This window comes from Amblyomma maculatum, unplaced genomic scaffold (assembly GCF_055883805.1).
Source record: "Amblyomma maculatum isolate TAMU_Amacu unplaced genomic scaffold, ASM5588380v1 scaffold_19, whole genome shotgun sequence".
NCBI classification, from domain to species: Eukaryota; Metazoa; Arthropoda; class Arachnida; order Ixodida; family Ixodidae; genus Amblyomma; species Amblyomma maculatum.
Genome location: NW_028146744.1, coordinates 4,275,076 through 4,298,471, shown reverse-complemented (window position 1 = coordinate 4,298,471; position 23,396 = coordinate 4,275,076). Strand labels below are relative to the sequence as shown.

Here is a 23,396-nt window from a genome sequence, read left to right as displayed (position 1 = left end):
CAGGCCACTGTTAAAGCATTTCTTGCCGCCTAAACAGAGCTGACCACCCAAATTATAAAGTCAAGTATCCTGGTGCCTCTGGCTCATTGCCTCTAGATAAACATTAAAAACCTAATTTTACTTACTGTAACAAGTGGGCAGAGTAATATTAGTAGACGCCACAAATCATGGCCTGTTGTTACCAACTGCCGTTTCTTAAGCTGTACCCTACTATTGATGAATGACTGAACAAAGTTCACCCATTTCATTTCTTTCACTCCAGATGCAAAGGCAGCAACGGCAGTGCAGAAATCATAAAGAAAGGCAATAGCATCACTCCAAACATGTTCAGCAACACCACCATCTAGCAACGCCAATTGTACAAAACAACACGGCCACAGACCAGTCAACAGACTAAATAGTAGTTATGCTAGCCTTGAGACAAACTGTACAATGATACTGTATCCAAAAGGTGTAACGGTAATAATAATAATATAATAGTAATAATAATAGTAATAATAATAGTATTATAGATAAAAAAGGCCAATTTCAAAATGCGTAAATGTTCTAGTTAGTACATTGCACAGCTGACATTTCCCAACAGCGTTTTGGATGCATCATTATAGCAAAAACAAAAGAAAAAAATACGCACACGAACAAATTGCACTATCATCAAATTTCACCTTCTCGGCACTGCTATAACTCAGTGGAATCCTGACCCTTGCACAGGCACTGGTGCACAAACCTTAGGGTACATATAGGTTGCCAAGTGTGCTGTGACGTCCTTGCCATTGCCAGGCAAGGTGGAGAGAGAAACACACACACACACACACACACACACACACACACACACACACACACACACACACACACACACACACACACACACACACACACACACACACACACACACACACACACACACACACACACACACACACACACACACACACACACACACACACACACACACACACACACACACACACACACACACACACACACACACCTGAAGTTGACATTACGCACATCGAAAACGTTCAAAACAGGAGCAGAAAAGCATTGCCGCACATGACATGCGACAATCGTGATATCGTGGTTGGAGAAGCAATTAAGGCACAGCACCTAATTATCGCTAGCTCTCCCCACCATTAGTTTAAACAACGCGAGCACGAAGATAAAGGACAGAATAAAAGAAAGCCACAGTACAAGCGCTGACTCACAACTATGCCTAAGCCCTTTACTCCAAGGCCCAGAAAAACAAACATGACGAAAATGAAACAATCACGTGAAACAACCCCTGGAATTGCCTGCTGCACAAAAAGTCACTCAAAAAAGACACCTCTTTGCCTGAAAGAGCAAGAAAAGTCTTGCTGACACACTTATTGTCCGTTGAAATAAAATATGATTCCAGTATCTCTCTCGTCATCTTTTCTTTGTGGCGATACAGAATCCTAACCTGGTCAAACTTAGGAGTGCACTTCTTCTTCTTTATTGTTTCACATGAATGGCAGTGTGATACCAAAAACGTTTTGTCTTTGCCACATTTCAAGTTGTTCCGGTGTTCCTGTAGTCTCTTGTTAATATATCGTCCTGTTTGTCTTATGTAACAGGCTCCACAAGAGCGTGGAAGCCTGTACACAACACCTGTCTTGCATCCAACAAATGGGTTTGTATGTTTCACCCCGCATTCTTGCTTCTACGATTCTCTTTCCTTTTGAATAGCCGGGTAGCCGGGCAAATCCTCTTCATCTTGAGCGGGGCGGTCAATGCGACGTCAACACCATACCTCTTGCCTACATTTTTGAGGTCATGTGTAATTCTGTGCACATACGGTACCACTGCAACCTTCCTCTTCTTCTCACCCATGCTGGGCAGGGATATCAGTCTGTGCGTTCTTGTAAGGCTCTTCAGTACCCGGTAACTGGCCTCATTAATAACCAACTCCTGATAACCGGCCTTTACAATTCTTGTCACTTGTCCTTCAAAACTCTTGTCCATGCCGTGGTAGCAAGATTTAATAATAATAATAATAAGTTTATTCGGACATGAAACATGTACACAGAACATGCCCACGGGAAGAGGCAAAAGGAAGAAGCTGGTGGCATTCTTCCTGACGAGGCCTCACCCCGGGTCACACATCAATGGCAGAAGGATGGACAAGGTCAAGGTAAGTTTCACCAAGAAAACAAAACAAAACATAACTAATGAAGAAAAAAAATCTCATAGATTATATTTGGCATTATAAGAAAGTATATAAGAACCATGGCATCGTAAACAAGGTAAGTACATCAGTAACGCTACAATTCGCGACACAAAATGTAAACAAAATAATATACGACAAGCACTACAAGTCACATAGATTTGGTGCATTCCTAAGAAGTGGAAAAAAGCAACTTCATTTTCTTTTTAAATTGAAAAATAGTTTTACTGTTTATAGCATCATCAATTATTGAAGGATAGGCATTGCATACTATACTAATTTGGGTATCTGTATGTTGGGTGCCGTAGGTAGTCCGGGCGCGAGTGGAAACAAGAGAGGTAACACGCAGACTGTAGCCGGTATTTCTGTTCAGATATGTATTTCTAAATGATGTGATGTCTTGCTTAATTTTATGAAAGATATGCACAGCAACAGAATACTTATGGCACACAGGGAATGGAAGGATATGTAGGGCGTGAAATGAGTGGCCGCCGTTTGAAGGGTTTGTGGAACAAGCGCGTAAAGCTCTTTTTTGCAATGAAAATAGTCTGTCTGAACAAGTTTTGTTGCAAGTCCCCCAGATTAAATTACAGTACACCAGTTGAGAATGGATTAGGGCAAAATACAACTGTTTTTTTATCTGCATGGGCAACAGGTGTCTGATACGATTGATCACACCAATTGACCGAGCTACCTGCAGGCGAACATAATTTACATGGTCTCCCCAGCCTAGGTTACTACGGTAAAATACGCCCAAGAATTTTACAGGAGGTTACAGATTCAATCAGGGTATCGTTAAACCGGAGTTGAATGGGATAATCTATAGGCTTATTTTTAGGTCGGAATAATATGAATTTAGTTTTCTTAACATTCAATTTCAATTTATTTACAGCAAGCCAAAGCATCAGTTCATGTAGCCAGGAGTTGGTGCGACGCTCTAGTTCGCAAAGATCACAACCAGAAAAAAAAATGTTTGCGTCATCTGCGTATAAAACAATGTTAGAATAAGTTGAAATATTTACTATGTCATTGATATATAATATAAAAAGAAGGGGCCCCAGTATGGATCCCTGCGGAACACCGAAGTTTATTATTTCTGATTCAGATACGGCATTGTTCAGTCGTGTGTACTGAGTGCGATTGGATAAGTAGCTTTGCAGTAACCTGTGAGGCGTTCCACGAATACCATATCTCTGCAATTTATGAAGTAAAATGTCGTGCTTGACCGAATCAAAGGCTTTGGAAAAGTCAAGAAATATACCGACAGTGAAAAGCTTAAGTTCAATATTATTAATCAAACTATTTTTGATTTCGAGCAGTGCTGCCTGCGTGGATTTTCCAGGCTGAAATCCATACTGCTCCTTACAAATTATATTATTAGAATTCAGGAATTTGTATACCCTCGTAAAGATAACTCGCTCTGCAACTTTCGAAAACAAAGGTAGTACGGAAATAGGACGATAGTTACTGGGGTCATTTTTATTGCCTCCTTTGAAAATTACTGTAACACGGGAGGATTTCATTTTTTCTGGGAATTCACCTGTAAGAAGCATTAGATTACATATATGTACGAGAGGAAAGGTAATAAATGTAGCAGCAGCTTTTACGGCTAGTGCAGTAATGCCGTCTGGGCCAGGAGAGCATGTATTGCGCATTGAGTTTATAATTGAGAGAATTTCATCTTCTGATGTCGGAGATAAGAATATTGAACTCTGACATGCCGGAAACAAAAAAGAATCGACAGATGTTACAGCTGAGGGAAGAGTATATGAAGTGGGATTTCCTGCATTTAAAAAATAGTCGTTAAGTTTTTTAGCGAGTGAGGCACCGCTATAAAGAACTCCATCGATTTGCATTTCCGAAGGAAGAACATGTCGCTTTCTTCCAATAAGTTTATTGATGCCTTCCCAAAGGGATCTAGCATTATGCATGGAGGAAAACTTTCGGCGATAAAAAAGCGATTTTGCTTTTTTAGATCCTGATTTAATTTGTTCCGAAACGTCTTAATCTCTAACAAATGTTCTTGATTACGTGTTCCAAGAAATCGTGCAAACAACTTATTTTTTTTGTTTAATACGTTTTAGAAGGTCCCGTGAGATCCACTCTTTTTTTGCCTTCCTGCATTTCTTAAATTCTTCAATTGGAAACGCCTTGTTAAACGCATCTAGTGTTTTCTCTATGAACACGTTGTAAGCGGCAGATGAGTTCTCCGCTTTGAATACATCGACCCAGCTAATTTCAGACATAAGTAAACAAAATTTAGCGATGTTCTTTGGGTCATAGGTTTTACGTATGTAAACAGGAGCATCCGCAGCCTTCACATTCGAAAAAAGTGCAAAAAATGGAAGATGATCGCTTATTCCCGAAGAGAAAACACCAGACATGGTGTTGTTAGGTAAAAAGTTTGTAAAACATACATCGAGTAGGGTTTCTGTCTGATAGCCTATTCGTGTAGGCATATCAACAATATTTTCGCAACCAAAAGATAACATTATTTCCAATAATCTGATTTGTGTTTGGCTAACACTCATAATATCGATATTCAGATCACCAACTATTACTACATACATTTTGTGTTGACTGGTATATTCCAAAAAAGACTCAACAAACTTTAAAAACACAGACACGTCGCTATGAGGAGGACGATACACTACCATGATAGCTATATTATGACACAGGATAGTAACAACTTCAAAATGGTCAGTCACAAGTGAATAATTGTTCATTATGTCAAAACGTAGGTGATTCTTTATAAAAAGAGATACTCCCCCTCCGCGTTTGTTTGCCCTGAACTGTGATACCTCTTCATATCCTACCATTGGCATAACATCTTCCGGACAGCTGAACCAAGTTTCCGTAAATGCCAAAAAATCAAATTCGTGCACCAGTGATTTAATTTCGCCTTCAATGCGCTCGATTTTATTTTTCAAACTTTGAGCATTTAAATGATAAATAGATAAAGACTTGTCTAAAGAGCAGCCAGCATTTCTGAGTAAGTCGTTAAATGTTGTGGTATTGAAATAAGACAGGGTAAGAAATAAAAGGGGGGGATCCTCGTATGAAAATTTTATACGAGGCCAGACTACACAAGCTTGTTCAAATCTTCTTCACGCCCAATCCTGATGGCATTTGCACCTGCTTCCTTTCGAACAAACACTTTCCCTTCTTTTGTCCAGACAAATTCATATCCCTTTTCTTTGGCTGCGGATTTCGCAAGCCACAAAAGCTTCTTATTTAAAGCAGTCAAGTTGTCAACAAAGTAGATACCGTCCCTAAGGTCTGAACGCTTAGCCGCTTTCTTTAACGCATTCAATAAGCATGTATTGATCATCCCATTCTTCACTAACTTGGAATGCCCCGAATTGGAGCTTAGCAAGGGCTTCACTGATCTCGGGTTGTATTTCCAACAAACATGATCCTCACCGATGTGAATCAATAAATCTAAATACTGTAACCGATCGTCAACTGGTTCTTCAACAGTAAATTCCAGCCCGGATCCACACTCAGTAAAAACATCCATAATGTCCCTCATTCGTTGATTGAATCCTTCACGGTATGTGAATACTAAAAAGTCGTCCACATACCTGAAGGTGGAATGATGTAGGCCCTCCAAGTTATCCTTCAGGTGTCTGTCCACGTACATTAAGAAGATGTCACTCAAGACCGGTGCGACACTCGACCCAATGCATACTCCAGCCTTCTGCGTATAAAGCTTGTCCTTCCTGCCTATGAAGGTGGACTACAGGTAGAACCTCAAAAATTCAACGAAATTTCCAAAACTTACACCTGAGCAATCAATGAAGTCACATTCGTTATTGTCTTCAGTAATGCACATTTGAACGCGCTTAAGGAGGCATTCATGGGGAAGGCTATAATACAAATCCTTGACATCCATGCTGAAGCCAACACATTTTCTTGGGTTGTGTTCTTTGAGGAATTCAACAAGGGCTTCAGAGTTAGGTAGCCTTAGGGGCTCTGATAAAGTCAACGAGGAAAGGTGTTTCTGCAAATATTTGGAGACCAGGTGCTGCGACGTGCTCTTCTCAAATTCAATGGCTCTGAATGGACCATCTCGTTTATGGGTTTTTGCCGAGAAGAATATCTCCAAATGTAATTGCTTGCATTTTTCACCTGTTCACGTATCCGTTCAAGCCCAAGATCACCTAGTAGAGCCATAGCCCTCTCTTTTACCATGGTCGCTTTCATAGGAAACCTTTCTAAATTCTTCTCAACAACAGCCTCCGCTTTTTCTTGAAACTGATTCTCAGAAAAAATAGTAAAATACCCTTCTTTATCTGATAGTATAACTCTGAGGTCTCTCGAGGCCATCCATTTGGTAATAAAGTTAATAGGGCACTGTTTCCCCTTTAATCCTTCTTTTGTGTGCTCTAACACTTCCAAGCACTCATGGATGCACCGCGACCTATCAGAATCTTGAACTCTATTTGCAATACAGCGCGACGTTCACTACAGAGTACAGCGTGACGTTTATTGCCACTTCACTCAGCAGCTCTGTGCCGCAGCGCCAGAAAAACGAGACCTGCTCAGTCATGCCTCTCTAGGTGTAATTTGATGCCAATATAGTTTCAAAGTGTTCGACATGATCCGACGTATACGAATTACCATACACTGCCAATTGTCACCCTTTCTTCAAAAAATGAATTTCCGAAATTTGAGGGTTGACTTATAATGGGAGCTGACCAATGTGCAAATTCGTAATTGACCTATATGCATGGCTACGTGCGTATCCTGCGCATTGAGCTAAAATGTCAAGAATTGGGTAACAAATTTTATGAGGCATAAAGGTCGGAGCCTAAGGCAACACACAACTAATGACTCGTGGGCAAAACAGTCCTTTCTGCTTGGTCAAACTGGCACTGCCAACCAGACCCCTGTCTGGTTTGACACGGCTAGTTTTTGACTCTAAAGCATTGAAGGACTCCGATGCCTTGCTCCTTCCGTTCGGGATTTCACAGTGATGACATAAGACGATGACAATGCTAACACCCTCCCCACTCCCCCCCACACGCAGCTCACTCACTGTAAAACAGTTTGGATGAAGAAGGAAGAAATCCAAGCAAGATGCTTCCTTGGGACCACCTACCTGCTCCTGGCCTGGTGTCTGCAGGCTTCCTCATTGCCAGCAATGTTTGGCTGACGGAAGACCTTGCGTAGCCACCATTTTGAACATTGCGATCAGGACTAGACATGGCTCCTCTGCTGGTGCGCTGCCTAAGTGTTGACGTACCATTCACCCTGGGTGCACTCGCTGTGGACTGTTGGCCATTAAATGGCCTGTTGTAGTCACTCGATGGACTAGCTACAGAAGCTGGCATCCGCATGTCGGAAATGAAGCGGCCTTCAGGTGAGGAGGAGAAGGCATCCCTCTGCTTGAAGAACACCCAGTCTGTTTGTCGCTTCTGGCCAGCTGTGTTCAAAAAAACAGAATAAAGAAAATGGCAATGAGGATTTTAAGGGATGCAAGTTTGCAGAAAACATTTTACACTAAGACCCCTCATTTCCATATTTCACCAATGTTTACCAATGTTGGTCATACGGCATGTCTCTGGCAGGTGGTAGCTGGCAGGTGATATGGCCAGGTAGTGATTGGTTGGTGCCTTGTGTTATGCCATGAGATCACGTAATGTAGGCCAAACTGGCAGAAGCTACCAACTTGGGCAGCAGTTTTGAGATGAGGGGCCAGACATGCTACTCCAAGGCCATGCAGGCATGTTCATACAGCTTGGTTAAAGCAGGGCTTCAAATCTATTTCAGTGGCCTTTCACATAAATGTGGCACGTTACAACTGCATGCTAATGAGCATATGCGAACAGAAACTGAAGTGAAAACAGAAGTGGTAGTGCACCAAAGCATCTGGTTTAACCACACTGAATTGGCTATATATTTTGTGTGTAAGTAGTTGTTCCAACCACTTAACTGAAAAACCTAGAAGCATGAACGGAGCTCTATGTGCTGGAATGAACACCATAAGACTGGGGAGAAGGCAATGCAAAAATAAGCGCTTGCTTTTTAGCAAACCCACACTTCATAAACTTTTGCCCAGGATGGTACAGAAACCTCAGAAGGAAAACTGAGCACACAAACAAACATTTTTTCTCCCCCTGCCGTGCTTTAGCATCATATTGTTACTGGGATATCCTTAATGTAACTGGCGCTGCAATGGGCTGAACTCGACGCCAAGACTTCAGTAGCCATGCAGCATCCACTCTGTCAGCGTCGTCTTCTTTCTCAACGCTTTCTTGTGCCCGCGTTCCTCGGTCGTCATCTTTGTCTGTGAGCACATATCGGTGGAGGTTGCGGGTTCGACACAATCTGACGCTGGATCTCCGCAGTGGCCGTCACCTCGAAACCGTCACGGTGACAACCGACGTGGCTCCATCTACCTCCGCAACTCCAACCATTGTCGTAGCCCACCCCCGTGACCCTGGCCCATCCTGCGGTACACATGAGGTTGATGTCGAGCACTGGCTTTCGCTTTATGAGCGTGTTAGCCAGCACAACAGGTGGGACGCCACGTCGATGCTGGCCAATGTCGTCTTCTATCTCACTGGCACAGCACACGTGTGGTTCGAAATGCACCAAGCAGATATTCCCTCCTGGGATGTTTGCAAACAAAAACTCCATGGCCGGTCCGGAAAACCGGTTGGCCGTCAACTTGCCGCCAAGAGGGACCTTGCCACACGGGCCCAGACATCTATCGAGCCTTATATCACCTATATACAAGACATTCTGGTTCTCTGTCGAAAAGTTGATAAAGACATGACAGAACCTGATAAGGTGGGGCACATCCTCAAAGGCATAGCCGATGATGCCTTCAATCTTCTAATCTGTCGGGACTGTTCTACGGTTGACTCCATTCTGCAAGTTTGTTGACGTTTAAAGCAGCCCAAACAAAGACGCATTGCACATTGCTTCGACCGGCTCCCCAACACCGCCCCTAGCTCCATGTGCAAGGATCTGCCAACCCTAAGGCAGCCTTCCAACACTGAAAACGTGACCCGCATCGTACGTCGCGAACTGGAAGCGCTCGCTCCTGCTGCATCCAACCCACCCTCCTCAGACAGCAACCTAGCGACGATATCCGTTATTCAACGGTCATCTGTCAGGAGGTTGCCAACATGGGTGTCCCCTGTAGCCGCACCGTGGAACACCAGAGTTCGAGTCCCGTCCCTCCCATGGTCGCCACCGCTACGCCTCGCAACACCTACACGGCACTCTACCGATACCGCAATCCTGATGAGTGGCGCACCCCTAACGATAGGCCGATCTGTTTCACGTGCTCGCGTATTGGCCACATCTCTCGCCACTGCCGCAGGTCTTCACCACCTCGACGTTTCACTTACGTTGACCGCTACTCAGATTACGGTCACCGCCGTTTCTCGCCTCGTTATGAGCCGCCCCGCACCAATACCACTCCACTTTCTCCTGCATCCAGTCCAGACAATATGAACATGCACATAGCTCGAGAGCGTGATGGACATCTGGATGACCAGGGCTATGCTTTTGGTGCTTGTCTCATCAGCAGCCCAGACAAAGCAGTGCAGTTTTTTCACAGACCAGTTCTCTACTGTACACTTGGGGCACCCATACAGCAGCTCCTTTTCAATCAAACAAAGATAAAAACTGCTTTCTCAGTTTTTCATAGCCATACTTGCAGTTTAGAACAGAACAACAAATCTATGTAAAGAGCATAATGCTTTGAAAACCCAGTTTCTCATGCAGAGACAAGCAGACAGCTGAGGTTGTTATGCTTACATTTGGACTTGCAAGCAATGAAACAGGAACGCCACCAACCTTGCTCGCTGCAAGTAACTGCATTTCAGCACTATTGGCCTGAGATACATTTAAATGGGTACCAGAGTTTTGCATTTTCCATTCTTTGAGCATGCCTCATTGACTGAACATGGCCAGGTACAGTGAAATCTCGTTACTACAAACACCACATTAACAAAGTTTTCAAATTAATGAATTTTTTAAGAATCCCCGGCAGATTTGCTATGTTTTGAATGTAAAACTATTTCAGAATTACAAATTTCAAAATAGTGTATATTTCAGAATAACGAAAGTATTTTATTTCTTCTTCTATAATTTTGAAACATCAGTATTACGAATTCGGCTGAAATTAACAGCGCCGCAGCTTGCAACCCTTGCGTGAAACGAAACAGAAACCGCCGTTTCTGTGTGTATGGTCCGTGGGCTGTAGCTATCATCGTCAGGACATCTAGGACCAGCTTCTAGCGCCACCATCAAGCTATGGTTATGGTGGCTAGAAGGGAGAGGTGGCGCGACAGCGCATTCCGCCGCTTGGAGAAAACGCGCCTTCGGTTCATGCCGCCGCCACTGGTCGCCGCTGTGGCGCTGCTGTCAGCTCTTCGATGCATTCTCTCCGGCGCACGCCGGTTCGTTCGTTCTTGTTTGCCTGCAGATGCTGCTTGAGCTGTGGTGCTATTTTTCAATCGGCTTTGCCCTAGCTCAGGTTATCCTGTTTTGTTTGGTGCCTATGTAGTTTTTCTTGCCGAGGTGCTAGTGGGAGTATGTAGTACATGTGCATACTTTTCTGTTTCTCTTGCGTTTAGAAACCCCCCGCTAAAAAAAAAAAAAAATGAAAGAATCGTTGTCAGGCAAAATTACCTTCAATTGCTAAACAAAAAAATTAATGAAAGCATCGTTGTCAGGCAAAAGGCCAGTCAATTGCTAATAAAAATTAATGAAAGCATCATTGTCAGGCTAAAGGCCAGTCAATTGCTAAAAAAAATTTAGTGAGAGCATCGTTGTCAGGCAAACGGCCAGTCAATTGCTAAAAAAAAATTAATGAGAGCATCGTTGTCAGGCAAAAGGCCAGTGAATTGCTAAAAAAATCATGAAAACATTGTTGTCAGGCAAAAGGCCAGTCAATTGCTAAGAAAAATTAATGAGAGCATCGTTGTCAGGCAAAAGGCCAGTGAATTGCTAAAAAAAATTAATGAAAGCATTGTTGTCAGGCAAAAGGCCAGTCAATTGCTAAAACATAATAATGAAAGCACGGTTGTCAGGCAAAATGCCAATCAATAACTAAAAAAAATAATGAAGCATTAATGTCAGGCAAAAGGCCAGTCAATTGCTAAGAAAAAAGATTAGTGACAGCATCATCCATGACCAGCTTCTTATGTGCGAGACCTGAGTGAGGCAAATGAAGTTCTCAAAGACTGTGGCATCGAACACACATCTGTCATCACTCAGGCCAGTTATTCAAGGCTGATATTTTATATTGCTGGATATGTGGCGAACAAAGGCATCGCTGGCACCAAATGTGAAGACTGATGCAGACAACTCCTCAGTCTCAAGAACGGAACTGAGCGTGTCTTAATTACCAGTTGAAAGTCAGCGCTCGTTGTGTCGTCTTCTAATCTTGTGCTCCCGTCCACGTTCCGCGCTGTTATCTCAAGATGCATAACCAACATATGCCCAAGCTGCTATTCTAGTTAATTACCAGTGCAGTTGACATAGGCGGTCTTATGTTTCCATCAACCAATCTAAACGCCCCTGTGACATCCCATTAAAACACCTTTACTCGCTGTTTTAGTATACGTGAATTCCGAAGAGACAGCCTTATTGACTTGGTATTCATTCTCCAAATGACCAAACTGCAGCTGGTTGGTTGTCACGGACATATTAAATTTGTGACAAAGTGATCAAGTTCTATGTTCTTAGCAGACTACACTGAACACGTAGAATTCATTTTCAAAAGAAAGGCAAGGGAGAATGAAACTGTTGAAACTGAGGTGGGTTGTTTAATTTGCTATTTGGTTGTGAGCAGTTGTGTCTGGAAATTGTGTTTATTCTACCTGTATTACATGTATATTTGAGGCCATCAACAGCAACCTCAACATTGTGATATTTCACTTTTCTTCCAGCATTCTTGCCCTTAAGTGCAATAAACAAAACTTTGCCTATCCATGAGAGGTTTTTGTGAATAAAACTGCAATTTGTTCCTTCTGTACTTATAATACCGTTTCATATCGCGTGTTGCACGTTCTGGCTATCATCTGGCTAAAAATTGCACTTTCCCACTTAAGACGCACCGGAAATTCGCAGACAACAAAGAATACAAATTAGCCTGATGCCTGCGTACTGTGCGACGTAACCGCACGTTAAATAATCGCTTGTCATCTGCATTCTCTGTAATCTTCGACTGCAACGCCCCTCAGCCCGAGTCGCTTTGGCTTTTTTAAAACTCACGACTCCAAACCAAAATATTTAGCTTTATAACTTCGACCACTGTGCCCATCGGGAAATGATGTAATGCACCTTCAGACCAAAACTTCGTCATTTAAGCAGCATTTAGTAGCGCGACAAGCAAAACAACCGGCACAGCCGCATCGTCCGCTTTCACGGTGCCAAAGAGCATATTAGCAGTCGACGTCACTCCTGACTTGCCTATTTTGCTTACCTGGTTAAAATATTTCAAGCGGTAACAATAATTTTAACATTTTGTTGGTATGACTGCGCTGCAATCGCACCAAAGTTTACCCCAGCCACGGCCCGTCTCGAGGAGGGAGAGCACGCTCTCCCTCGAGACCGGCCGTGCCCCAGCGCGAGCCGAGCACGCATCGAAATGCTGAGAGCAGCGCCACCTACGAGAGGCATGAAATGTAGGAGCGGCGCTCGCGGCCCGCTCGCGTCACCTAACCTTTCTAGCCACCATAGCTATGTTTTATTACACAGAACCCAGCAGGCATAGCTGCCTGCGTTTTTTTCTTCCTGTGTTGTGTGCCATACGCGGCTCGGGTCGTTCACGCGTGCGGGGCGGTATTTTAGTTGTTTTTTTTTGCCGCAGATTATCTTATTGCAAAGTTTGTGCGAGATTGGCGACATTAGCCAGCGAAGTGCCAAGAAGATATGAACGCAGCTGCTTTCACTGCAAGAAATCGACGCAGGGAAAAAGTGATTCGGCCTCTACAGACAGCGAGCATTGCCCCATCGACTGCCGCGATCATTATGAAAGACCGAGACAAGATTTTCAAAGTTCAGGGAGCATTGAAGATGGGGTCATAGAGACCTTTGATGTATTTTTTTTGTTTTTTTTTTTGCACATGGACAAAGGCTGTACTTTCATCGCTCGATGCAATCACGCATGAAATGAGGTGTTCCGGAAAGTGGAAGGTGTATGTGCTGTAGTGGTGTAATGTAGTGCGCAGTCGTGTTTGCTGCACGCGGCAGAAGAAAATAATTGATTTCTTCAAATAAATCAGCTCTGAGTTAGTGCAACATTTTCACTTGAGGTTTTACTTGTCTACACATGTGCCTACTGCCAAGGTATGTCATTTTCATACTTAGGTATGACCACTGGCTTATAATCGCAAATTTTTCATTACAACGATATTTCAAAATAACGAATAATTTTTTGCGCTCCTGCGGGAATCATTATATCGGGATTTGACTGAAGCTCCAAAACATCCGTGCACAACAGAAAAACAGACACCTTTGTGCCATTTCTCTGCCAAAAATCCACTGATTTAAGTACTGCCCCCATGCTTAGCGAGATATCTTTCTGCCCAGATGTGTCACTGAAGTGTTTTAAGGTGAAAGCCTTTAACAGCTCAAGAGTGGCATCGGCAGAAAGTGTGCGCCGATGATAAAGTCGGTGATGTGTAAGAGTGAGAAAGCTCCTCCCCTCTTTCCCCTTCGTCTCTTTTCCTCCCTCTATCAGGAGACCAAAGAGAGAGAGTGCCCTTCTCCCTCTATAGACAGAGTCTCTGTCGAGGAATCAGGAGCGTTCAAAGTATCGTAGCAGCGCGACCAAAAGGCTTCCGCTTTGCTGCATGAAAGTGACCTGACCTAAGTGTTCCCCTGAAATTTTTCTATTAAGAACAAGCAATCTCATAAAATGTTTTCTCGTATCTTAGAAACGAGAGTATTAGTGCAGCTGACACCTCACAACCAGCAGCAAAGCAAAGCTCTGCCATGAGCAGTGCAGAAGCGAATGTGGCGGCACTTTATTGAGTGGCAGAGAAGAGCACTGTAATCACAGCACATTCAGATGCACAAAGCAAGCTGTCATGTCGTATTTTTTAAACTTCTCAGGCTTTCATTTTTGTCCGGTAAAAAGTGCTACGCGAAGGCTACCTCGTTAGCATTTCGGTCAGGCCATTCTCGCAATGCTTGAAAACTTCCCTGCTGGCACCTGAGAATTTAAGCAATATTTAAATGTTAGTTTATGTTGACTACTTTCGAAGTAGGCAGAAAAAAAAAACAGCACTAGGTGGTATTTTAAATACAGAAATGTTGTGGGGATTCCCAATCCCCTGCCCCCTTTATAACGCAGAGCGTAATTATAACGCGAGTTACGCGCGCTGTTAAGGAGGTTAGTGGAAGAGAGGGCACACTGGACAGGCCACCCCCCCACCGCCTCCCAGTCTCCCGCAGTGACGCTGCCCAGTCTCCCGCTCTTTCCTCCCGGCGTTATTACGCGCTGGCGTTAAAATGGGGGCAGGAGATTGTGAATCCCCACAATGCTCACTTGAATAAAAAGACAAAATGACAACTAGGTATTTATAAAATATTGGCCCACCTTAGCTGGGACAACTGCATAAACTTTACAGTCACTAGCCTCCTGCAGTGCTCAACACAGAACTCACCATTAGAGCTGCTGGAGCTGTGCTTGGCTGAGCCAGCTACTGAAGGCGGTGGGGTAAGCAGACCAAACCTCTGCCTGACTCCCCAAAGGACCTGTGTGTCCGATGGAGTGCGTGTGCCACCCAGGGCCCACATGCTGCCTGCCATCCACGATGAGCCCTGATGCAGGCGCAGCTTGGGAGGCCACAGCAATGACGACGTCGAGCCATCAGGCATGCCACATTCACTCGTGCCACCTACTTGCCCAGCTCCTTCAGATGCTGCCTGCAGGCTTGTTGGCTTCGACCACGTGCCTGTACAAGCAACAAACAAGAAGAAAAACAGATAGATGCACTTTTCTTTTTCCCGAGTTGGCAGCACCTGCCGATCGAGGCTTCAGACACACCTGTTTTTGTGTCTTACCCCACTTACCCCTTCGCACTAAAATAGTCTTTTGAAACTTGCATTAGGCAATTTTCAAGCAGCAGAACTGAGGTGAACTAAGCATCATTGTCTCAAGCCGTTATTGTGCGGTTATTTACATGCTGCTAAATTTAAATATAAAAGGTGCTACATGTTTTTCGGACATAGCTTACAACCTAAACTTGCACGACGCTGAGTCATCCATTCCTTAGGGTTCAGTGTAAGAGCATGAATTAAATTTCGGATGCATCGCACCTAATGCCACAGTTCTACCTCTGAAATTATTTGCGTTGCACATTTAAAAGGGTTCAAAGCCTTTGAATTTTTTTTTTTTTTGAAAATCAAGGATTTAAAGGGTTTGTGCAAATCCTGCAGTAAAAGGACTGTGGCACGGCGCCAAACACCAATCAGACGTAGGGGTTTTGACGATTTCTGACTGCAGTCTTCTCATATACTAATCTCGCAATGAAGCGCTGCTCTGGATAGAGACGTGTTATCTGTATAGGCTAGCACAAGGCATGATGTGCACCTATCCTTAGAGAGCAGGCTAACATGGTATTCTTCGAAGGTAAGTACTTGTGTTTAAACACGTGAAAAGACAGCAAAGAAGAGCAGGGGAGCACAGGGGGCAAAAAAAATCATGAGCATAATAAAATGGTGGCCTTGTTCAGAATGAACGCTGCAAAGCCAAAGCAGCCACAGCTGGTCAGGCTCTGGTCAGTTGCTGAACCTATGATGCTGATGGTGCTAGCGTGGCCGTTAATAGTGATGCTGACTATTAGGATACAGTTGCAGACTCCGCCATGCCAGCTGAAACCGTGCCAGTTCCACAAAAGCTATTCTTGCATTGGAAGAGGACACTTTTGGAAGATACAGGGCGGTGGTAGTACAAATGGGAAGTCCAGAGAGAGAGAAAAAAAAATTGGAAGCCTCATGGGCAAATTGGGAGGGTTGGAAGGTGCAATATACTGTGCGATATTAGTGTACATCGAAGAATATCAAGTGATCGAAATTTCCAGAGCCCTCCACTAAAGCGTACATTGCAGCCTAAGTCGCTTTGGGATGTTAAATCCTCTAAAACCTAAAACAATCATTTATACACGCAAATAAAGATTTTTTATTATTTTGCAAAAATATTTGCTGTCCTATAAAGGGTTAATTGGAAAGAAACATGCAGACCAAACCAACTAAATGAAGTATTACAGATTGGCTATTGCTTATTCAACTGTTTTTGTCTTCGAGGACAGCTAGATCAATGCCAGTTTCCTTTTTCATTTTTGATGGCATGATCATCAAATTTACATCTTTGTTGTTAATCAGCATGGAGACCAATTAACTGGCGGTGTATTGCACAAGAATGGCTACATAGGAAAAATGCTGATGGTTCATCATGAATAAAATGGACAGAAACAAAGAACCAAATGCAGTGCCGACATTTCAGCGAAGTCCCTGCTTTGTTCCACTTTTACAGCCATCTTTCTATTACTAACATACGGGTAGAATTCCTTAATTCGAGGCATTACAAGTGTGCTGTCATAAGATATACTACTTTGAACACCTTTATTTAATCCTGATCTGCAGCTGTTAAGCATGCAATATGATTTCAGTGCATCTAATTAGAAATAGTAATCACACTCGCAAAAGCAAGTTTAAGGGGACTAGCAACTGAGTGAAACGTGACACAAGATCATGATGCAAACGAGAAGATGAAAGGCAACAATTCCTTTGCATTGCCAGTGAAGTGTTTTGAGCTTGTGTCAGTAGATGGCACTACAGTGTTTTGCATTTATTGTTGTGAAGCAGTAACCACCGTTCACTAAACCCGTTGCCGGCAAAGTGTGCACTGCAATGCTGCAATGTTTTTGGCTGTTCGAAGTGTCACAAACACTGTGCTAAAGAAAAACCGTACTAATTACTGTCTGGACGCCACTTCTACCAACGTGCAATGTTATTCCAGCCACAACACTGCGAATGCCCTTTGTAAAAACAGCAGCAGCAGCAGCAGCAACCAACTTACTAGTGGACCACGACCGTTCTCTCTCGGGGGATATGTGCACGTCGCTCATCCTGTCGGATAGGTCTGTCAGACGTGCTGAGCGACGAGAGGACTTCGTCTGCCAGCTGTATGTGCTCTGCCTGTCTCCGAAGTCACTCTGGCCAATGTGCTGAGAACCCTCGTCCCAGCTGGGCAGGTATTCCGCTGAACTCAGGCTCACACCATTAGAGGCACAGGGGCTCGAAGATGACAGGCTGCTTGCACCCGAGCCAACCAGCTTCCTGGGGAAATCCAACACAAGTGCCACCCAGAGGGAAATCTGTATGCGTGTCACAATGACAGCTTCTGCAAGGCTTAGTACTGCGAGACACTTAAAAGAAAGTAGGAAGAGTGAATCCTGCTGGAAGCTAGGAGATCATAATAAAGAGCAAAAGTGACTTCCTGTTCCTGAATTCGTGATGGAAACTGATAAAGGCAATGCACTCAAACCTCACTGCAATTAAATTCAATTTAAAGAAATCCTGGATGTAATGAATTATTTCAGTCTTCGCAACCTCATACTCACTGAACACCGTATAGTACTTTTAGCATCAAAGCGCAATGAAATTTCACTGCTGAAATGAACTGAACCTGAGCCTAAATTGTAATACAAGTTCAAATGATTGAGCTGAGTGCATATATTTAAAGACGCATTGGAACGGGAAATGTGATGATAAAGATCCTAGTGGCCAGCGCGCAGCCTGCTTCCGCCATCTGGGATAATACAGGCAAGGCCGGAGAACGTGACTTCGAATAAAACCACTACAAAGCTTTAGTGTTGGGGCAACCAGTCACCCACACCAGCCCGCACAGCTGATGTGGCCGTGTTGCTTGCAATCTGCATCGATGGATGTATGTCGAACTCCCTGTGCTCAAAGCTAGTGTGCTATGTTTACCCAAAACCCCGTAAGAGGACAAGGTGTCAGTTGCCTTCGGCACACCCATGACCTTAGAGCTCACTATTGTGTCCTCAAAGCAAATAGCCTTGCCTCTCTACAATGAGCACAAGGAAACCAAAATGCACATTCTTGCACTTATGATAGAAAAGCGGCGAAGTGCACAGTAGGCTTGATTTTATTTTACTGCGTGCCAACTAAAAGACCCCTTCTCTCTCTCGCTGATATGAAAAAAGGGGCGGGAAAAAAAATGTGCCCACAATGGGGCTGCGACAGCGGTGGACACGCCATCATATTAACAATATGCTTGGAGACCCACAGTTAATAGGGCAACAGTGAAGCGAAACCTAAATTCTGCAGGTGCATCATCATTACCTTAGAACAGAGGTGTTCAATGCAGTAGTGATGCTGATCCGGTTGATGAACTTACAGTGTGATCTCTATGAGTATGAGCAACACAGAATGCCATTGTCGATGGCAAAGAAATTGCAGAATAGCAGACCACTTTCACTATGCTTATAACCTCTTTAATTGCTATTGATCTGACCCGTCCTGTCTTAAATGTCCCACTACCTATGCAAATCTATCCCATTGCCTCTGCTACTGCCCAACTGCCTGGCTAGACTTGCTTGGTGCAGAAGAAAAACAGCATCGACTGGTCGCCCAAGTTGTCAACGTGTTCAACCTGTAATTTTTGGCTGAATGAAAGTCTCATTTTAGTACTACTATAGCCGCGCCACAGAAAAATTCTAAAATCTGGAAGTAGAACAATGCCGAGAGCTAACAAAAGTTTTGCAGACGCTTGCGGCATCCGCGATTGGCAATGACCACTTCGTGTGCACCGATCCTGGATGCCAAGTTGATACAGTGTGTCGGAAGATGGTGCCAGATGCTGAAGCGAAAGAGAGAGAGAGAAGAAAAGAAACTGGCAACAATGCTGGCAGCGGCCGACCGTGCAATAAGGCATAAGTGCATTTATGGAGCATTCTTAAGCTGAGTGGATTGTCACAATACCGGCAAATCGCAAAGCCCAAGTCTTGTGACGAAGCAGCAGATCTGAGACAAGTATTCGAAGTGGGTGCTCTCGTGAACAAGTAAAAATTAGCGCAGTTAACAGTCTTGACAATTCTTTGAAAAGCGGGAGCACTGCTGTCTGGATAGGCGATCTAACCCAATGTATGCGTAGCAGTTTGATTCATGCACTGCGCGATCATGAAGTCACAGCTGCTATTGGATTTCATTACCATACCTAACGCACGACGCACCAATTTAGCAGCTGAATAGGGAGTCAAATGTCAATTTTTTGGTACTAGTACCTTCATTCTACAACAACTACTGTTTGCATCCAAAGCAAATATGGATGTGTGCGGGTGATTTCTGATCATAAGTGGTTATAACGGTCAATTTTTTCAGTTTTCTCATTATCATGAGCTCACTGTAGCTCAGACAACATGACAGCCTACTGGCATATGCAGCAGCCCTTTTGTAGCAATAACTAATTTCTCTGAAACTCTCCACATAAAATCGGTATGCATGAGAAGTAAAAAAAAGGAAGTCACATTACTTGAAAAAAAATTCTTTCAACACATACAAACAATCACACGTGACAAATAAAATGTGAGCAAAATGTTGGTACATTGATTCACGGTGCTTTGCTATGCTAATGCAACAGCATTCTCTATGGCTTAGAGAAAGTAACGTGATAGATGGAACAAAGCCTTCTCTATTCCCAGCAAAAAAATAAGCAACAGAGCGCTCTGCTTACCTGAACGCACCGCCACGCAGCTGGATCTTGATGAGGAACAAAGTGTGAGCAACAGCTAAGACGAATGTGGCGCAAGCAAGGGCAAGCTGCGACCATGCCATGTAGAATGTGTTCAACCACCTTCCCTCTTCAAAATGGTGGGACGCCGCAAACTGCAGCCAAAGGAAGCTCAGAAATAAAGCTGTAAGCCCAAGCCTGCGAAGGAAAAAGGGAAAAAAAGAAGAGGAAAATAAGTGATGGCTACCAGTGAAGAGAGCAAATATGGCTTCCTCTCGCTACATGCAAGTTTCTTCAACCAAAATAGGCAGAACACATTTTTAACGAACATTTAAAAATACCACCACGTCTTCTAAAAAAATTTACAGGTAAGCATATTCAAATATCAGATAGTTCAGAGAAAGCTGTCGTAAACTAGCAGATTGCCATTAGTGGTTGAGAGGTATGGAGCACAAGTCTTGTTTCAGCATTTTACAGGCGACTGCTCAGTGGTGCATACAGAGCCTTAATTTGCAGTCACCGGTTTCCTCACGTGTTATAGTATTGAGCTCGGAAAACATGCCAAATCTTCGAGCATAATATGTTACCCTCTCCTCTTTGCAGTGGCATCTGTACTCCCTGGCACCTGGCTTGGCAAGCCACATATCCTCCGCACTTTGTGGCCTAGTCCAAAATAACAACCTCTCTTTGTGACGGCGCTATACTCCTGAACATGTGGGCGTCGACTCATTGGTTGCCAACTTGCGATTGTACTGACGCTCCAAGGCAATGACACCCACGACGTCAGCACACAAGAACACAGCCGCAAAGTATGCTCCATCTCAACACAGGCTACTAACTATACTACTACTACTACTACTACTACTACTACTACTACTACTACTACTACTACTACTACTACTACTACTACTACTACTACTACTACTACTACTATTCACAACAACCGTGAGTGACTGCTCCTTTATCGCCACTGCAATTGATGACGTATATTTCATGCTACAGCATGTGTCACGTGATAATCTTTGTGCATCATACGGACACTACCTAGCACTTGTGAGCAACTGGCTTCCGTTGGTGCTGCCTCTATAGTGTACTCCGCCATCGCAGCTGATGCACTGATACACGAGGCATTCTGTGACAGCCACCTCTACTGCCATAGCAATTGGCATGAGCTCTATTCTATCAATGAGCATATGCATTCTGCCAGGCTTTCTCTCTCTCTCTCAACTCGTTTTTCTCTTTTCCACATGTGATGCTACATGCTGTGACATCGATCATGTCATTGTAATTTCTATATATTTGACTCTTTAAATAAGCTATTAAAGCTTTCGCAATAAAACAAACGGCTGGAGCGCTAACACTACAGATTGTTTTTTTTGTCTGAATCATACATAAGCAGCATCCATATACTACACAGTTTGTACCAAGGTCATAGTGGCTGCTATGTGCACGGCCAGAAGGGTGGTGAAAACATGAGCATCTTTCTGACCTGCTCATTGCCATCTGCTCCGACATACAGTGAAGAAGCTAGGCCCTGGACTCAGATAAGGTGCCCTAATGTTTCATGCAAATCATCTAAATATGAGGCACAGTAAAACCGCGATAAATCAAAAATCCAAACCATTCGAACTGTCAGCACAAGTCTATGGTATCAGCAGCACACTAATTTGAACGCTACGGGTCTCACACAGGTTATTCAAACGACTTCTCAGAAGGAGGCCAGGTCTGGGTATGACCAATGAGGAGAGACTGGAAATACAGTCAAGCCTGGATATATTGAGCACGAAAAGGATCATGAAATAGTCTGATATGTCCATGATTAGAAAGACAAAACATTAAAGTGGGTAAGCTCATTATTCATAACCTAGAAGCACGAATACACAGCTTTAAGGCCAGCGATGCATCTCTTGTAGCACCACCTACCAGCATGCAAGCAGTGCCCCGCTCGCCAAACGCTGCGACCACGCCCCCCCACTTTTTCTCACAGTTTCTAACCCTTTGTAGGTCCGATTCTGTGCTTCGAGTATACTGAAACTACACTCCTCACATTTTGCAGGGTTGTTCTGTATGCCTGTAGAATGTATGCCTCGTCAATAAAGTTTTAACGGACTGTGGTTACCGCTTCAGTCAAGGAATTCACAGCCCTGTGGCACCATGAGTGAGAGGCGCTAGAGACACCTCATAGGCAATGTGAAAGGAGGAATGATTTATATTAAAGGACACTCGAGAGAGCACAAATACAGAACAAGAACCCCTGAAAAAAAGAAAAGAAAAAAAGAACACCATCAACTTAAAAATGTTAGTGATAATTTTCCTGAGATGTGGTCACGTGGGGTACTACGCTGATAATGACACCGTTTCCCCACAAGAAGTCACTTCAGCTGGTTTTATGCAATTTTTAGTGCCACACTAAAATTATAAATCTTCATTTTTGGATACTGTAGTGCTCGATCTGTACAGTACTAAATGAGGCAAGATCTTTTTATTTCCTCCACAATTTCATGAAACATTTTGCTCAGTGCTATGTCCCATTAAAGTAAAAAAAAAAGAAAAGCCCGGAACAAAGTTAAAAGTGCTGAAGATTACCGTCGACGTCCTGCAAGCAGCACAGAGCTGGCAGATAACACCAAGCCGGCTGGCCGCAGGAGATGCGTGGGTGGCATGCTCACTACCACGTTGGCTAAGCCCAACTTTGTGCCGTAATGGGCAAGCACGAAGTCATTCTTCAAAAAGGCCATGATCAACATGACCGAGGTACAAAGGCTCAACACTGATGCCGTCGTTGACAGTAAGAGCCGCAGGCGTTGCTTCCAAGGCTGCGACAAAAAAAGACGCAGGTTAGCCTATCGAGTGTGCTGCACAGTTAACAAGGCATCAAACTGGATGCAAAGACGAACAAGACTGGAGTAATGAGACGAGTCAGCAGTGCTGTAGTGATAGGTGATCTAGAAAGTTAGAAGAGGCTTAACCTGGTTACGCCAGTGGCAGTGTTCTGGGAAGTACTGGTTTGGATCATGGCTAATAAGGGTAAAGATTAAATTAAAGGTCAAGTCAAGGTCAAAGCTCGGGTCATAGTAAGCCATGGGCTGAGCATATACCAGACTTTAATTACTTGCTCGAGACCACATAGTTGTGACGTCACAAAACAGTTCAGTCAATCAGGTGGATGGCACACAATATCCGATGGCATTCAATTCTAATTTTGCGGTTCCATATGAAAGGAGCTGCCTGAGGTGGCAGCCCATTCCAACTCGATCATGTCATCTGGTCTCGTGACATCACACAACCCGCTGACTAACCTGCGCCCCACTTTCTCACCTGCCAGATGCATGCCTGCGATATATTGACGGTGTGAGCTTCAGACGGGGAATGCTAGGATCCCGGTGGTGGACGTAATGAAACAGCTTAGCTAATGAGAGTGACGGCACGCAAAATTCCAGTGCTCGGCTTGGGTGATCCCATGAGCGTACTTCTCAGCACACT

The 23,396-nt window shown here is 43.9% G+C and overlaps 1 pseudogene; it reads right to left on the bottom strand.

The window, feature by feature from the left end:
* Positions 1–5,264: 5,264 nt before the first annotated feature.
* LOC146171586 (uncharacterized) overlaps positions 5,265–23,396 on the bottom strand; it is a 41,723-nt pseudogene continuing 23,591 nt past the window's right edge.